At 50.3% G+C, this 12,945-nt stretch overlaps 24 non-coding genes and 2 pseudogenes across 24 annotated transcripts; all 26 read left to right on the top strand.

Moving 5' to 3' along the window:
• The first annotated feature begins 5 nt into the window (after positions 1-5).
• Positions 6-125, top strand: LOC148099140 (U2 spliceosomal RNA; annotated as a pseudogene).
• Positions 126-4,056: 3,931 nt separating this feature from the next.
• On the top strand, positions 4,057-4,246 carry LOC148099141 (U2 spliceosomal RNA). Its single transcript, XR_015720233.1, has one exon. It is a non-coding gene; the product is annotated as a U2 spliceosomal RNA (small nuclear RNA).
• A 243-nt stretch (positions 4,247-4,489) lies between these two features.
• On the top strand, positions 4,490-4,601 carry LOC148099142 (U5 spliceosomal RNA). The gene has a single exon (XR_015720052.1). It is a non-coding gene; the product is annotated as a U5 spliceosomal RNA (small nuclear RNA).
• A 194-nt stretch (positions 4,602-4,795) lies between these two features.
• Positions 4,796-4,985, top strand: LOC148099143 (U2 spliceosomal RNA). The gene has a single exon (XR_015720198.1). It is a non-coding gene; the product is annotated as a U2 spliceosomal RNA (small nuclear RNA).
• Positions 4,986-5,214: 229 nt separating this feature from the next.
• Positions 5,215-5,327, top strand: LOC148099144 (U5 spliceosomal RNA). Its single transcript, XR_015720542.1, has one exon. It is a non-coding gene; the product is annotated as a U5 spliceosomal RNA (small nuclear RNA).
• Positions 5,328-5,512: 185 nt separating this feature from the next.
• Positions 5,513-5,703, top strand: LOC148099145 (U2 spliceosomal RNA). The gene has a single exon (XR_015720619.1). It is a non-coding gene; the product is annotated as a U2 spliceosomal RNA (small nuclear RNA).
• Positions 5,704-5,932: 229 nt separating this feature from the next.
• LOC148099146 (U5 spliceosomal RNA) lies at positions 5,933-6,045 on the top strand. The gene has a single exon (XR_015720277.1). It is a non-coding gene; the product is annotated as a U5 spliceosomal RNA (small nuclear RNA).
• Positions 6,046-6,239: 194 nt separating this feature from the next.
• LOC148099147 (U2 spliceosomal RNA) lies at positions 6,240-6,429 on the top strand. The gene has a single exon (XR_015720226.1). It is a non-coding gene; the product is annotated as a U2 spliceosomal RNA (small nuclear RNA).
• Positions 6,430-6,671: 242 nt separating this feature from the next.
• LOC148099148 (U5 spliceosomal RNA) lies at positions 6,672-6,784 on the top strand. Its single transcript, XR_015720278.1, has one exon. It is a non-coding gene; the product is annotated as a U5 spliceosomal RNA (small nuclear RNA).
• A 194-nt stretch (positions 6,785-6,978) lies between these two features.
• Positions 6,979-7,168, top strand: LOC148099149 (U2 spliceosomal RNA). The gene has a single exon (XR_015720199.1). It is a non-coding gene; the product is annotated as a U2 spliceosomal RNA (small nuclear RNA).
• Positions 7,169-7,397: 229 nt separating this feature from the next.
• On the top strand, positions 7,398-7,510 carry LOC148099150 (U5 spliceosomal RNA). The gene has a single exon (XR_015720547.1). It is a non-coding gene; the product is annotated as a U5 spliceosomal RNA (small nuclear RNA).
• Positions 7,511-7,695: 185 nt separating this feature from the next.
• LOC148099151 (U2 spliceosomal RNA) lies at positions 7,696-7,886 on the top strand. The gene has a single exon (XR_015720551.1). It is a non-coding gene; the product is annotated as a U2 spliceosomal RNA (small nuclear RNA).
• Positions 7,887-8,129: 243 nt separating this feature from the next.
• Positions 8,130-8,242, top strand: LOC148099152 (U5 spliceosomal RNA). The gene has a single exon (XR_015720474.1). It is a non-coding gene; the product is annotated as a U5 spliceosomal RNA (small nuclear RNA).
• Positions 8,243-8,427: 185 nt separating this feature from the next.
• On the top strand, positions 8,428-8,618 carry LOC148099153 (U2 spliceosomal RNA). Its single transcript, XR_015720142.1, has one exon. It is a non-coding gene; the product is annotated as a U2 spliceosomal RNA (small nuclear RNA).
• Positions 8,619-8,847: 229 nt separating this feature from the next.
• Positions 8,848-8,960, top strand: LOC148099154 (U5 spliceosomal RNA). Its single transcript, XR_015720279.1, has one exon. It is a non-coding gene; the product is annotated as a U5 spliceosomal RNA (small nuclear RNA).
• A 185-nt stretch (positions 8,961-9,145) lies between these two features.
• On the top strand, positions 9,146-9,336 carry LOC148099155 (U2 spliceosomal RNA). Its single transcript, XR_015720133.1, has one exon. It is a non-coding gene; the product is annotated as a U2 spliceosomal RNA (small nuclear RNA).
• A 229-nt stretch (positions 9,337-9,565) lies between these two features.
• Positions 9,566-9,679, top strand: LOC148099156 (U5 spliceosomal RNA). The gene has a single exon (XR_015720438.1). It is a non-coding gene; the product is annotated as a U5 spliceosomal RNA (small nuclear RNA).
• Positions 9,680-9,863: 184 nt separating this feature from the next.
• Positions 9,864-10,045, top strand: LOC148099157 (U2 spliceosomal RNA). Its single transcript, XR_015720217.1, has one exon. It is a non-coding gene; the product is annotated as a U2 spliceosomal RNA (small nuclear RNA).
• Positions 10,046-10,288: 243 nt separating this feature from the next.
• Positions 10,289-10,400, top strand: LOC148099158 (U5 spliceosomal RNA). The gene has a single exon (XR_015720063.1). It is a non-coding gene; the product is annotated as a U5 spliceosomal RNA (small nuclear RNA).
• A 194-nt stretch (positions 10,401-10,594) lies between these two features.
• LOC148099159 (U2 spliceosomal RNA) lies at positions 10,595-10,785 on the top strand. Its single transcript, XR_015720203.1, has one exon. It is a non-coding gene; the product is annotated as a U2 spliceosomal RNA (small nuclear RNA).
• Positions 10,786-11,027: 242 nt separating this feature from the next.
• Positions 11,028-11,140, top strand: LOC148099160 (U5 spliceosomal RNA). Its single transcript, XR_015720280.1, has one exon. It is a non-coding gene; the product is annotated as a U5 spliceosomal RNA (small nuclear RNA).
• Positions 11,141-11,334: 194 nt separating this feature from the next.
• On the top strand, positions 11,335-11,524 carry LOC148099161 (U2 spliceosomal RNA). The gene has a single exon (XR_015720208.1). It is a non-coding gene; the product is annotated as a U2 spliceosomal RNA (small nuclear RNA).
• A 229-nt stretch (positions 11,525-11,753) lies between these two features.
• On the top strand, positions 11,754-11,866 carry LOC148099162 (U5 spliceosomal RNA). The gene has a single exon (XR_015720281.1). It is a non-coding gene; the product is annotated as a U5 spliceosomal RNA (small nuclear RNA).
• Positions 11,867-12,051: 185 nt separating this feature from the next.
• LOC148099163 (U2 spliceosomal RNA) lies at positions 12,052-12,242 on the top strand. The gene has a single exon (XR_015720552.1). It is a non-coding gene; the product is annotated as a U2 spliceosomal RNA (small nuclear RNA).
• A 229-nt stretch (positions 12,243-12,471) lies between these two features.
• Positions 12,472-12,584, top strand: LOC148099164 (U5 spliceosomal RNA). The gene has a single exon (XR_015720464.1). It is a non-coding gene; the product is annotated as a U5 spliceosomal RNA (small nuclear RNA).
• A 185-nt stretch (positions 12,585-12,769) lies between these two features.
• LOC148099165 (U2 spliceosomal RNA) lies at positions 12,770-12,894 on the top strand (annotated as a pseudogene).
• Positions 12,895-12,945: the final 51 nt, after the last annotated feature.

Genomic DNA, 12,945 nt, shown 5'->3' on the forward strand with positions numbered 1-12,945 from the left:
AGGCCATCGCTTCTCGGCCTTTTGGCTAAGATCAAGTGTAGTATCTGTTCTTATCAGTTTAATATCTGATATGCCCCCGATTCGGGGGCAACGTATTAAACGCATTTTTAGAACAGGGAGCCGAATAAGTGCTCTTTCTTCAAAAGAAGAAGGCGAAAAAAAGGAAAAGGCAGGTTTCGGCCACTCCGCCAGAAGATAGCAATGAGGAAAAATTGGAGACTGCGCCTTTCGGTGTGGAGGGAGAAAGGTGTGCTCCAAAAGGAACTCAAACGGAGTGTACCCACACTCCTTTGAGCACCACGATAAGTGAAAATGATTCCGACGATGGGAGTGAAAATGAAAGTAACGTTGAAAGTTCTCTGATACGAACATTATTTTCTCAGGAAAGTTTGGGGAAGTAGCCCCTACCATTAAATGGATAAGATGAAATTATTATTATATTTTTTGCCCTTAGTGCTTTGCTTTCTTTTTTTTTATGGTATGGGAAAACTACGGTTAATCACCCTGAATGTTAGGGGGCTAAAAAGTGCCCGGAAGAGAAAAATTGTTTATGAATTTTTGTTGAGATATAATTTCGATGTTTGTTTGGTTCAGGAAGCTCATCTGAGAGATGAGAGGGATGTTGCTTTGTTTACTGAGGAATGGAGGGGAGGGGAAGCTACTTGGAGCATTGGGGGGGTACATGGGACTGGAGTTGGGGTGTTATGTGGGAATAAGGATGTTCGGATAATTGAGAGCTTTAATGTAATACAAGGAAGGGTAATGGTGGTGGATATAGATAAAAATGGGACTCAATGTCGGATAATAAATGTATATGCACAGGTGGAGCACGGGCTACGTAAGGACCTTTTCCAAAAAATGGATACTTGTTTTTTGACTAGGAAAGATATTATTGTGGGAGGGGATTTTAACTGCTCTTTGGAAAGGGAAAAGTTTTCCCTCCCCTTTAGGACCTTCATTAAGAAATATGGATTAATTGACGTAATGGGGAAGTTACTGGGAAAGCAAGTGGGGTATACTTGGAAGAACACAAGGGGGGTGAAGAGTAGGTTAGATTACATTTTAGTAGGGAAAAAGTGCAAAATAATAGAGGGAAAAACAATACCGGCCCTCTTCACAGACCATCAAGCAGTTGATGTGGAGCTCGAGATAGTAGGGCCAGACTTTGGAAAAGGGTATTGGAAGTTTAACAACGACGTCCTCGCAGAGAAAGCCTATAGGGAAGGTTTCATGAAAATCTTCCCGATATGGGCCGAGATGAAAAGCTTATACAGTAACAACGTGGTTTGGTGGGAGGACATAAAGAAAAAAATCAAAAAGTTTACAATCGAATATTGTACAGAGAGGTCAAAAGTTCAAAAGAAAGAGTTTGACACAATACAAAAAGAAATAGAAAAGATCTATGTTATGGAAAATAGGGGAAGGGGAATTAAAAAGGAAGGGTACTTGGAAAATTTAAAAATGAGACAGGAGGAATTACTTGAGAGGAAAGCGAGGGCCGTAATATATAAATTAAAACAGGAAGAGTATGAGGAGAACGAGAAGTGCTCCTCATACTTTTTTAGCAAAATGAAGACTAGGGATAAGAGGGGGGTTATAACGGAACTGGAGAGGGATGGAAAGGTGATAAGGGGGAAAGATGATTTGTTAAGAACGGCGGAAGAATATTATGGAAAATTGTTTACAAAGGAGAGCTTGGATGAGGGGAAGGGGGAGGTTTTTATAAGATCGCTAAGGAGAAGGCTACCCGAAGAAGAAAATGGAAAGCTGGGGGGGGAATTGACAGTAGGGGAGGTGTATAATGTGGTAACGGCAATGAAGGCCAATAAGGTGCCCGGCATAGATGGCCTAACAAAAGAATTTTACGTGGCGTTTTGGGATATGGTGGGAATCCACCTTTTGGAGGTTTTTAAGGAAATCATGGAGAGAGGAGAGATGCCGGAAAGCATGAAAACGGGAGTGGTGACTATTCTGTTTAAGAAAGGAAACCCGAACCAACTAGACAATTACAGGCCACTAACTATGCTGTGCGTGGACTATAAAATACTGAGTAAGGTTCTGGCGAATAGGCTAGCAGGAGTCATGTCACACATAGTGGAAATGGACCAAACTTGTGGGGTACAGGGGAGGCAAATCACATGGAACTTACATCTACACAGGGATGTACTCACATATGTAAAGGAGAGAAACATTGCTGCAATATGTGTTAGCCTAGATCAGCAGAAAGCTTTTGATAGAGTAGACCACGCTTTTTTGTGGAAGGTTATGGAGGGGCTGGGTCTAGGAGGAGCCATTACAAAATGGGTAAAGGTTTTATATAAGGGCATAAATTCAAAAATCAAAATTAATGGGCATTTAACGGATAAAGTGCAACAAACAAGAGGATTGCGGCAAGGGTGCCCGCTCTCTGTGGTGCTGTTTGTTTTATACGCAGAACCTCTTGCTTGTGCAATAAGGGGGAGCCACATTGTTAAAGGGATAACGTTGCCCCGGGGCGAGAGCTTAAAAATATCACAATACGCGGATGACACAATATTATATTTGGCAGACGATGAAAGCTTAAAGGGAGTGATAGACATTCTATATGATTATGAAAAAGCAACTGGATCGAGAATAAACAAGGAGAAGACTAGGTACAAATACCTTGGGAAGTGGGAGGGGAGGAAGGACAAAATCTGTGATTATATGTTGTGCGAAGGCTCTATGGACGTATTAGGAATTTCTTTTGGGAATGGGGAGGGGGATGCATTGTGTAATTGGAAAAAGAAGATGACTGTAGTCGAAAAAAACCTGGGATTATGGAAGACAAGAAAACTTTCAGTTTCAGGGAGAGTGTTGGTTGTAAAGGCTGATGTATTGCCAAAGTTGCTACATTTGGCCTACGTCTTTCCAATGCCGCAGAAGTATAGAGCCCAACTAATGAGGGGAATATTTAATTTTATATGGGGGGGCTATGAATATGTGAAAAGGGCGCTAATGCATCAGGAAATAGCAGATGGTGGGAGGGATGTGCCAAACGTTCCTCTGAAGCTGGATGCAATATTCTATAGCAATGTATGTACACTCCTGAAAAAGACATATATACACAAATGCCAAATCCTCTTATGGTTTTGGCTGTCTATACCATACCGGTTTCTAATAGGGTGGGATAATAAAGGCCCTAAAGCTGAGACTAGGCCGGAGTACTTCCAGCGAATGGTAAAGTGGGGGAGGAGATATACGGAATGTAAAGATGAGGATACAGTGATAAATCATAAGTTACTATATAGGAAACTGGTACAGAAACTCAATGTCAATCCAGTAATGGTGAGCTCTGAAGTGTGGGTACGGGCCCAGGACAAGAGTTTTAAGAACGGGCTTAAAGATTTTAATTGGTTGCACTTGCATAGAAGGCTACCAGTCAGGGTCACAATGTATGCCCACAATTTGGGGAAGCAAAAAGTCTGTCCAAGGAAAAACTGTATGGAAGATGAAACAATTGAACATGTATTATGGGGATGTGAATATGCAAAAAAGGTGTGGGATGGGGTGAAAGAGAGTTATAAGTGCTTGGAGAATGTGACATATGATGAAATCACTTCGTTTGGGGTTAAAGGAGTGGGAAAAGAACAAAACAAAATAATTTGTATGCTGATATCAATTGTAAAACTTAAACTATGGAAAGCAAGGCAGGGACATATAACTGGAGTGTATAAATGGGGAGAGATAGGAACAGTTAAGGCAATAGAGAAAGAATTTGAAAGTATATACTGGCATGAATTAGAAAAGTGGGGAAGTGATACAATTAAGGATAGGTGGAAAATCATCTTTTTAAATCCACCAAAAAAAAGGTGGTAAGTGATAAGGAGCGAGATAATAGAAACAAGATTGTTTCTTTGGTTTCTGGTCTTTCATTTTTTGGAATTTTCTTGTTGATCAACTTCTTTTTTCTTTCTGTAGCATGTTTATTTAGGTGTAAAGAAATTAAGGTATGACATTGATTTGGAAAGTAATGTGTTAAGATGTATGAGAAATGTGAAATGTAAATGTAAAGGATGGAAATGTTGTGTAAAGTAAATAAAAGGGAAAAAAAAAAAAAAAAAAAAAAAAAAAATCTGTTCTTATCAGTTTAATATCTGATACGCCCCCGATTCGGGGGCAACGTATTAAACGCATTTTTAGAACAGGGAGCCGAATAAGGGGCTCGCTCCGTTCGCTCCTCGCATCGACCCGGTATTGCAGCGCCTCCGGGAACGGTGCCCCCTTTGCTGACTTTGTGCAAAAGCAAGAAAGCCAAACAAAGTAAGGTCTGCCAAGCCAAGAGCCAGAAAGCAGCCTGAAGCCGCGAACGTGCTCCTCTCCAGTCACCCCTCTCCAGTCACAGTCGAACTCTGGAGCAGGGAAGGCGGGGCCTAAGATCTGCCCCTTCAGCCATGCAAACAGGGCCTACCATGACGCCGGAAGCCGGGACGAGGAGTCACTGCGGCTTCCTGCGTGGCCAAAGAAACACACACTCTGGCTTCTCTTCAAAACGTACAAGTCTTTCGCCTTTTACTAAAGACTTCCGTGGAGAGTGAGGCTAAGGAGTTGCACCTATTTTTAGCGGGTCTGCCTTCTGGCTGGGCCCTCTCCTCGTTGTTCAAAAGAAGAAATAGAAGAAAGCACGCAGTTCCAGCGAGCTCTGCAGGCCTGTGAGCTGCTGTGGGTGGGCGGAGATTTGAAGCGGAGCCCTCCCTGTGAGCCAAGTGAAAGAGCGCACCGTCACAAGCGAGAAGTGTCCCGAGAAGGCGGCTCAGCCAGGAACCTGCAGGAGGCCATCGCTTCTCGGCATTTTGGCTAAGATCAAGTGTAGTATCTGTTCTTATCAGTTTAATATCTGATACGCCCCGGTACGAGGGCAACGTATTAAACGCATTTTTAGAACAGGGAGCCGAATAAGGGGCTCGCTCCGTTCGCTCCACGCATCGACCCGGTATTGCAGCGCCTCCGGGAACGGTGCCCCCTTTGCTGACTTTGTGCAAAAGCAAGAAAGCCAAACAAAGTAAGGTCTGCCAAGCCAAGAGCCAGAAAGCAGCCTGAAGCCGCGAACGTGCTCCTCTCCAGTCACAGTCGAACTCTGGAGCAGAGAAGGCGGGGCCTAAGATCTGCCCCTTCAGCCAAGCAAACAGGGCCTACCGTGACGCCGGAAGCCGGGACGAGGAGTCACTGCGGCTTCCTGCGAGGCCAAAGAAACACACACTCTGGCTTCTCTTCAAAACGTACAAGTCTTTCACCTTTTACTAAAGTCTTCCGTGGAGAGTGAGGCTAAGGAGTTGCACCTATTTTTGGCAGGGTCTGCCTTCTGGCTGGGCCCTCTCCTCGTTGTTCAATAGAAGAAAGCGCGCAGTTCTAGGGAGCTCCGCAGGCCTGTGAGCTACTGTGGGTGGGCGGAGATTTGAAGCGGAGCCCTCCCTGTGAGCCAAGTGAAAGAGCGCACCGTCACAAGCGAGAAGTGTCCCGAGAAGGCGGCTCAGCCAGGAACCTGCAGGAGGCCATCGCTTCTCGGCCTTTTGGCTAAGATCAAGTGTAGTATCTGTTCTTATCAGTTTAATATCTGATACGCCCCCGATTCGGGGGCAACGCATTAAACGCATTTTTAGAACAGGGAGCCGAATAAGGGGCTCGCTCCGTTCGCTCCACGCATCGACCCGGTATTGCAGCACCTCCGGGAACGGTGCCCCCTTTGCTGACTTTGTGCAAAAGCAAGAAAGCCAAACAAAGTAAGGTCTGCCAAGCCAAGAGCCAGAAAGCAGCCTGAAGCCGCGAACGTGCTCCTCTCCAGTCACAGTCGAACTCTGGAGCAGAGAAGGCGGGGCCTAAGATCTGCCCCTTCAGCCAAGCAAACAGGGCCTACCGTGACGCCGGAAGCCGGGACCAGGAGTCACTGCGGCTTCCTGCGAGGCCAAAGAAACACACACTCTGGCTTCTCTTCAAAACGTACAAGTCTTTCGCCTTTTACTAAAGACTTCCGTGGAGAGTGAGGCTAAGGAGTTGCACCTATTTTTGGCAGGGTCTGCCTTCTGGCTGGGCCCTCTCCTCGTTGTTCAAAAGAAGAAATAGAAGATAGCGCGCAGTACAAGAGAGCTCCGCAGGGCTCTGAGCTACTGTGGGTGGGCGGAGATTTGAAGCGGAGCCCTCCCTGTGAGCCAAGTGATAGAGCGCACCGTCACAAGCGAGAAGTGTCCCGAGAAGGCGGCTCAGCCAGGAACCTGCAGGAGGCCATCGCTTCTCGGCATTTTGGCTAAGATCAAGTGTAGTATCTGTTCTTATCAGTTTAATATCTGATACGCCCCGGTACGGGGGCAACGTATTAAAGGCATTTTTAGAACAGGGAGCCAAATAAGGGGCTCGCTCCGTTCGGTCCACGCATCCAGCCGTTATTGCAGCGCCTCCGGGAACGGTGCCCCCTTTGCTGACTTTGTGCAAAAGCAAGAAAGCCAAACAAAGTAAGTCTGCCAAGCCAAGAGCCAGAAAGCAGCCTGAAGCCGCGAACGTGCTCCTCTCCAGTCACCCCTCTCCGGTCACAGTCGAACTCTGGAGCAGAGAAGGCGCGGCCTAAGATCTGCCCCTTCAGCCAAGCAAACAGGGCCTACCGTGACGCCGGAAGCCGGGACGAGGAGTCACTGCGGCTTCCTGCGAGGCCAAAGAAACACACACTCTGGCTTCTCTTCAAAACGTACAAGTCTTTCGCCTTTTACTAAAGACTTCCGTGGAGAGTGAGGCTAAGGAGTTGCACCTATTTTTGGCAGGGTCTGCCTTCTGGCTGGGCCCTCTCCTCGTTGTTCAAAAGAAGAAATAGAAGATAGCGCGCAGTTCAAGAGAGCTCCGCAGGGCTCTGAGCTACTGTGGGTGGGCGGAGATTTGAAGCAGAGCCCTCCCTGTGAGCCAAGTGATAGAGCGCACCGTCACAAGCGAGAAGTGTCCCGAGAAGGCGGCTCAGCCAGGAACCTGCAGGAGGCCATCGCTTCTCGGCATTTTGGCTAAGATCAAGTGTAGTATCTGTTCTTATCAGTTTAATATCTGATACGCCCCGGTACGAGGGCAACGTATTAAACGCATTTTTAGAACAGGGAGCCGAATAAGGGGCTCGCTCCGTTCGCTCCACGCATCGACCCGGTATTGCAGCGCCTCCGGGAACGGTGCCCCCTTTGCTGACTTTGTGCAAAAGCAAGAAAGCCAAACAAAGTAAGGTCTGCCAAGCCAAGAGCCAGAAAGCAGCCTGAAGCCGCGAACGTGCTCCTCTCCAGTCACAGTCGAACTCTGGAGCAGAGAAGGCGGGGCCTAAGATCTGCCCCTTCAGCCAAGCAAACAGGGCCTACCGTGACGCCGGAAGCCGGGACGAGGAGTCACTGCGGCTTCCTGCGAGGCCAAAGAAACACACACTCTGGCTTCTCTTCAAAACGTACAAGTCTTTCACCTTTCACTAAAGTCTTCCGTGGAGAGTGAGGCTAAGGAGTTGCACCTATTTTTGGCAGGGTCTGCCTTCTGGCTGGGCCCTCTCCTCGTTGTTCAATAGAAGAAAGCGCGCAGTTCTAGGGAGCTCCGCAGGCCTGTGAGCTACTGTGGGTGGGCGGAGATTTGAAGCGGAGCCCTCCCTGTGAGCCAAGTGAAAGAGCGCACCGTCACAAGCGAGAAGTGTCCCGAGAAGGCGGCTCAGCCAGGAACCTGCAGGAGGCCATCGCTTCTCGGCCTTTTGGCTAAGATCAAGTGTAGTATCTGTTCTTATCAGTTTAATATCTGATACGCCCCCGATTCGGGGGCAACGTATTAAACGCATTTTTAGAACAGGGAGCCGAATAAGGGGCTCGCTCCGTTCGCTCCACGCATCGACCCGGTATTGCAGCACCTCCGGGAACGGTGCCCCCTTTGCTGACTTTGTGCAAAAGCAAGAAAGCCAAACAAAGTAAGGTCTGCCAAGCCAAGAGCCAGAAAGCAGCCTGAAGCCGCGAACGTGCTCCTCTCCAGTCACCCCTCTCCAGTCACAGTCGAACTCTGGAGCAGAGAAGGCGGGGCCTAAGATCTGCCCCTTCAGCCAAGCAAACAGGGCCTACCGTGACGCCGGAAGCCGGGACGAGGAGTCACTGCGGCTTCCTGCGAGGCCAAAGAAACACACACTCTGGCTTTTCTTCAAAACGTACAAGTCTTTCGCCTTTTACTAAAGACTTCCGTGGAGAGTGAGGCTAAGGAGTTGCACCTATTTTTGGCAGGGTCTGCCTTCTGGCTGGGCCCCCTCCTCGTTGTTCAATAGAAGAAAGCGCGCAGTTCCAGGGAGCTCCGCAGGCCTGTGAGCTACTGTGGGTGGGCGGAGATTTGAAGCGGAGCCCACCCTGTAAGCCAAGTGAAAGAGCGCACCGTCCCAAGCGAGAAGTGTCCCGAGAAGGCGGCTCAGCCAGGAACCTGCAGGAGGCCATCGCTTCTCGGCCTTTTGGCTAAGATCAAGTGTAGTATCTGTTCTTATCAGTTTAATATCTGATGCGCCCCCGATTCGCGGGCAACGTATTAAACGCATTTTTAGAACAGGGAGCCGAATAAGGGGCTCGCTCCGTACGCTCCACGCATCGACCCGGTATTGCAGCGCCTCCGGGAACGGTGCCCCCTTTGCTGACTTTGTGCAAAAGCAAGAAAGCCAAACAAAGTAAGGTCTGCCAAGCCAAGAGCCAGAAAGCAGCCTGAAGCTGCGAACGTGCTCCTCTCCAGTCACAGTCGAACTCTGGAGCAGAAAAGGCGTGGCCTAAGATCTGCCCCTTCAGCCAAGAAAACAGGGCCTACCGTGACGCCGGAAGCCGGGACGAGGAGTCACTGCGGCTTCCTGCGAGGCCAAAGAAACACACACTCTGGCTTCTCTTCAAAACGTACAAGTCTTTCGCCTTTTACTAAAGACTTCCGTGGAGAGTGAGGCTAAGGAGTTGCACCTATTTTTGGCAGGGTCTGCCTTCTGGCTGGGCCCTCTCCTCGTTGTTCAATAGAAGTAAGCGCGCAGTTCCAGGGAGCTCCGCAGGCCTGTGAGCTACTGTGGGTGGGCGGAGATTTGAAGCGGAGCCCTCCCTGTGAGCCAAGTGAAAGAGCGCACCGTCACAAGCGAGAAGTGTCCCGAGAAGGCGGCTCAGCCAGGAACCTGCAGGAGGCCATCGCTTCTCGGCCTTTTGGCTAAGATCAAGCGTAGTATCTGTTCTTATCAGTTTAATGTCTGATACGCCCCCGATTCGGGGGCAACGTATTAAACGCATTTTTAGAAAAGGGAGCCGAATAAGGGGCTTGCTCCGTTCGCTCCACGCATCGACCCGGTATTGTAGCGCCTCCGGGAACGGTGTCCCCTTTGCTGACTTTGTGCAAAAGCAAGAAAGCCAAACAAAGTAAGGTTTGCCAAGCCAAGAGCCAGAAAGCAGCCTGAAGCCGCGAACGTGCTCCTCTCCAGTCACAGTCGAACTCTGGAGCAGAGAAGGCGGGGCCTAAGATCTGCCCCTTCAGCCAAGCAAACAGGGCCTACCGTGACGCCGGAAGCCGGGACGAGGAGTCACTGCGGCTTCCTGCGAGGCCAAAGAAACACACACTCTGGCTTCTCTTCAAAACGTACAAGTCTTTCGCCTTTTACTAAAGACTTCCGTGGAGAGTGAGGCTAAGGAGTTGCACCTATTTTTGGCAGGGTCTTCCTTCTGGCTGGGCCCTCTCCTCGTTGTTCAATAGAAGAAAGCGCGCAGTTCCAGGGAGCTCTGCAGGCCTGTGAGCTACTGTGGGTGGGCGGAGATTTGAACCAGAGCCCTCCCTGTGAGCCAAGTGAAAGAGCGCACCGTCACAAGCTAGAAGTGTCCCGAGAAGGCGGCTCAGCCAGGAACCTGCAGGAGGCCATCGCTTCTCGGCCTTTTGGCTAAGATCAAGTGTTCTTATCAGTTTAATATCTGATACGCCCCCGATTCGGGGGCAACGTATTAAACGCATTTTTAGAACAGGGAGCTGAATAAGGGGCTCGCTCCGTTCGCTCCTCGCATCGACCCGGTATTGCAGCGCCTCCGGGAACGGTGCCCCCTTTGCTGACTTTGTGCAAAAGCAAGAAAGCCAAACAAAGTAAGGTCTGCCAAGCCAAGAGCCAGAAAGCAGCCTGAAGCCGCGAACGTGCTCCTCTCCAGTCACCCCTCTCCAGTCACAGTCGAACTCTGGAGCAGAGAAGGCGGGGCCTAAGATCTGCCCCTTCAGCCATGCAAACAGGGCCTACCATGACGCCGGAAGCCGGGACGAGGAGTCACTGCGGCTTCCTGCGTGGCCAAAGAAACACACACTCTGGCTTCTCTTCAAAACGTACAAGTCTTTCGCCTTTTACTAAAGACTTCCGTGGAGAGTGAGGCTAAGGAGTTGCACCTATTTTTAGCGGGTCTGCCTTCTGGCTGGGCCCTCTCCTCGTTGTTCAAAAGAAGAAATAGAAGAAAGCACGCAGTTCCAGCGAGCTCTGCAGGCCTGTGAGCTACTGTGGGTGGGCGGAGATTTGAAGCGGAGCCCTCCCTGTGAGCCAAGTGAAAGAGCGCACCGTCACAAGCGAGAAGTGTCCCGAGAAGGCGGCTCAGCCAGGAACCTGCAGGAGGCCATCGCTTCTCGGCCTTTTGGCTAAGGTCAAGTGTAGTGTCTGTTCTTATCAGTTTAATATCTGATACGCCCCCGATTCGGGGGCAACGTATTAAACGCATTTTTAGAACAGGGAGCCAAATAAGGGGCTCGCTCCGTTCGGTCCACGCATCCACCCGTTATTGCAGCGCCTCCGGGAACGGTGCCCCCTTTGCTGACTTTGTGCAAAAGCAAGAAAGCCAAACAAAGTAAGTCTGCCAAGCCAAGAGCCAGAAAGCAGCCTGAAGCCGCGAACGTGCTCCTCTCCAGTCACCCCTCTCCGGTCACAGTCGAACTCTGGAGCAGAGAAGGCGCGGCCTAAGATCTGCCCCTTCAGCCAAGCAAACAGGGCCTACCGTGACGCCGGAAGCCGGGACGAGGAGTCACTGCGGCTTCCTGCGAGGCCAAAGAAACACACACTCTGGCTTCTCTTCAAAACGTACAAGTCTTTCGCCTTTTACTAAAGACTTCCGTGGAGAGTGAGGCTAAGGAGTTGCACCTATTTTTGGCAGGGTCTGCCTTCTGGCTGGGCCCTCTCCTCGTTGTTCAAAAGAAGAAATAGAAGATAGCGCGCAGTTCAAGAGAGCTCCGCAGGGCTCTTAGCTACTGTGGGTGGGCGGAGATTTGAAGCAGAGCCCTCCCTGTGAGCCAAGTGATAGAGCGCACCGTCACAAGCGAGAAGTGTCCCGAGAAGGCGGCTCAGCCAGGAACCTGCAGGAGGCCATCGCTTCTCGGCATTTTGGTTAAGATCAAGTGTAGTATCTGTTCTTATCAGTTTAATATCTGATACGCCCCGGTACGAGGGCAACGTATTAAACGCATTTTTAGAACAGGGAGCCGAATAAGGGGCTCGCTCCGTTCGCTCCACGCATCGACCCGGTATTGCAGCGCCTCCGGGAACGGTGCCCCCTTTGCTGACTTTGTGCAAAAGCAAGAAAGCCAAACAAAGTAAGGTCTGCCAAGCCAAGAGCCAGAAAGCAGCCTGAAGCCGCGAACGTGCTCCTCTCCAGTCACAGTCGAACTCTGGAGCAGAGAAGGCGGGGCCTAAGATCTGCCCCTTCAGCCAAGCAAACAGGGCCTACCGTGACGCCGGAAGCCGGGACGAGGAGTCACTGCGGCTTCCTGCGAGGCCAAAGAAACACACACTCTGGCTTCTCTTCAAAACGTACAAGTCTTTCGCCTTTTACTAAAGACTTCCGTGGAGAGTGAGGCTAAGGAGTTGCACCTATTTTTGGCAGGGTCTGCCTTCTGGCTGGGCCCTCTCCTCGTTGTTCAATAGAAGAAAGCGCGCAGTTCCAGGGAGCTCCGCAGGCCTGTGAGCTACTGTGGGTGGGCGGAGATTTGAAGCGGAGCCCTCCCTGTGAGCCAAGTGAAAGAGCGCACCGTCACAAGCGAGAAGTGTCCCGAGAAGGCGGCTCAGCCAGGAACCTGCAGGAGGCCATCGCTTCTCGGCCTTTTGGCTAAGATCAAGTGTAGTATCTGTTCTTATCAGTTTAATATCTGATACGCCCCCGATTCGGGGGCAACGTATTAAACGCATTTTTAGAACAGGGAGCCGAATAAGGGGCTCGCTCCGTTCGCTCCACGCATCGACCCGGTATTGCAGCACCTCCGGGAACGGTGCCCCCTTTGCTGACTTTGTGCAAAAGCAAGAAAGCCAAACAAAGTAAGGTCTGCCAAGCCAAGAGCCAGAAAGCAGCCTGAAGCCGCGAACGTGCTCCTCTCCAGTCACAGTCGAACTCTGGAGCAGAGAAGGCGGGGCCTAAGATCTGCCCCTTCAGCCAAGCAAACAGGGCCTACCGTGACGCCGGAAGCCGGGACGAGGAGTCACTGCGGCTTCCTGCGAGGCCAAAGAAACACACACTCTAGCTTCTCTTCAAAACGTACAAGTCTTTCGCCTTTTACTAAAGACTTCCGTGGAGAGTGAGGCTAAGGAGTTGCACCTATTTTTGGCAGGGTCTGCCTTCTGGCTGGGCCCTCTCCTCGTTGTTCAATAGAAGAAAGCGCGCAGTTCTAGGGAGCTCCGCAGGCCTGTGAGCTACTGTGGGTGGGCGGAGATTTGAAGCGGAGCCCTCCCTGTGAGCCAAGTGAAAGAGCGCACCGTCACAAGCGAGAAGTGTCCCGAGAAGGCGGCTCAGCCAGGAACCTGCAGGAGGCCATCGCTTCTCGGCCTTTTGGCTAAGATCAAGTGTAGTATCTGTTCTTATCTGAGAAGCACAATGGCGACCTGGTCGGCCAGCTATACGCAGACTGAAAGAGGAAATGGCACGAGGAACACCTTAAGATTTGCTCTAAAAGACAAAGATGCAGCTTTCCAGGAACGAGTAACTTTTG

The sequence above is a fragment of the Neolamprologus brichardi genome, chromosome 14 (genome assembly GCF_056152115.1).
Source record: "Neolamprologus brichardi isolate AB-2024 chromosome 14, ASM5615211v1, whole genome shotgun sequence".
NCBI classification, from domain to species: Eukaryota; Metazoa; Chordata; class Actinopteri; order Cichliformes; family Cichlidae; genus Neolamprologus; species Neolamprologus brichardi.